Consider the following 2,089-nt stretch of genomic DNA (forward strand, 5'->3'; position numbering starts at 1 on the left):
CTCTTGGTTGAAGTGTATCAGTACAGATAGTGCATACTCCTTTGAAATAAACAGACCTACCCTGGGTTGACAATTGATGGTTGTGATTCAGTCAAATTAGCGATGGTTAAATCAACTCAACACCGGGTAATAAATATATAGGTTAAATATACATGTATTCCTGTTGAAAACCACCCCATCTATCACTTAGTTTTCTGGTCATCAACACCCTATCCATCCTATCACATTTTTATGGGGAAATTGGTCCCATTATATCTAGTTGGAGCCACTAATCCAAACAGATAAGGGACAATATTGAAGTCCCTGACTGGGTGGTTGTCCCCCATGTTGTTGCAACGATTTTTGAGGCTTCAACAAGAACATATTGTCTAGCAGTTGTGCATGTTGTGGTTGTAGTTTCATGATTGATTGTCTTTAATTCAGGAGTTGTGATGAAATACTCTTACTAAAGAATATTATTCAGTATCTCCCTCAAGTTCTTATAAGAAAGAGTATAGTTTGGATCTATGGGCTAGTCTAAGTTTCATAACAATTTCCTATGGTGCCTACAAATATGAGGGTATCCTTGTTTGAAATAGTTGCATTTGGCAGATTTGATGTCATAAATGATCCGATCATCGATAATGCATCAAGATCTTCTTCTCGAAGATGATTTGTATCATCCTCTATGACATAATCATAGGAAAGGCAAGAAATTCTTTCATGTGTTTTTTTCCACATAATTGATGTGAGTCTATTAAGAGAATAGATATTGAATAGTTTGGAAAAATACAAAACCTTCAAGAGGTTTGCAATAGAAATTAGATTGGGGAATTCTTTGTCCATGGCAGAGCTCTCCTCATAGTCCTTTCTAGACTCTTTAGAGCATCCATTTGCCATAATTCCTTTCTTTTCAGAATCCTCATTATTTAATCCTTTATCATCGGCAAAGTTGTGCTCTTTGTCAATTATAGAACTGTGTTCTTTATCATTTGTAGAGTTGTCGCCTTCATATGGTATCTTAAGAAAAAAAAAAATCCATGAATTCCCTCTCCCATTCTTCAAGCTCTTACATAGGATCATTACTCAAAGGTTGTTTCAACTTCTCCAATTCATCAATGAGAACTACTACACCATTTTTAGAGTATATACTTTCCTTCTACTCTTTGTTGATAACCTTTCTTTGTGATTTGTTCTCTTCAATTTGTAGAATTTGATTATACTTTTTACAAAGGGATCTGATACGCTTGTTTAAAAAGAAAAGAAAATGACTTTCTTTGTAAAGGGATGAGGAATTTACAAAACCATCGGGGGTTTTGGGAACTACTTCAAAATTCACCATAACAAATACCTCTAAAAATATACAAAGCTAAAATATTGCAATTAAGCTAGGTTGAAGATGAAGGTATAAGCATTGCAATTAACCTAGTTCACTCTAGCAATATTAAACTTTCAACTTTATTTGAATTTTACATTCTACCTATCTCATCATTTGCAAAATTCATCTACTATTACGCACCTTTGTGTAAATTTGGTTCAAATATCTATAATACTAGAGGAACATTTACATTCTTCTCAGTGGCGAACCAACATAATTACAGAACTCGGTCCTTTTAGGGGAAATATTTTTTTCTTTCCACCCTAAATATTGTCAAAATTAAGTAAATTTTTACACCGAAGGTGTTTCTTTTGAATCTATTAACCGTCGACCATCGTCTACCTTCTTCTTTTACACCGTTCATTCGAGAAAACACATATCACTACGGTTTTTTTTCCATCGTTCGTTTGAGTAAGCAACAATCAAGGCACGTTGCCTGTTGTTAGTTGGAGGAAACAACTGCCACTACTATTACTTTCCACCATTGGTTTGAGCGAGCAGCTGTGAAGGCACGTTGCACACTGGCCATTATCCATCTCCCACTTGTGCAATTGACATATAACTCGACGAAACAGAAAGCACCTCACCTGTTCACACCAACAAAATCAAGAAGTCCAAGATGCCCGAATCCGCCTTTAAAACCTCTGAACCTACTACTGTCAATGGCGACGATGAAGAGCTTGCTTTCCTAGAGGTCATTCAAAGGGTTTTTGTCTCCGTTCAGTATTGAAA

At 35.7% G+C, this 2,089-nt stretch overlaps 1 pseudogene; it reads right to left on the reverse strand.

Annotated features, from left to right (window-relative positions):
* Positions 1 to 268: 268 nt before the first annotated feature.
* LOC149152119 (uncharacterized) lies at positions 269 to 1,321 on the reverse strand (annotated as a pseudogene).
* Positions 1,322 to 2,089: the final 768 nt, after the last annotated feature.

Source organism: Pinus tabuliformis, chromosome 9 (assembly GCF_031772625.1).
Source record: "Pinus tabuliformis cultivar Carrire ecotype Pingquan chromosome 9, CPIR1, whole genome shotgun sequence".
Classification (NCBI taxonomy): domain Eukaryota; kingdom Viridiplantae; phylum Streptophyta; class Pinopsida; order Pinales; family Pinaceae; genus Pinus; species Pinus tabuliformis.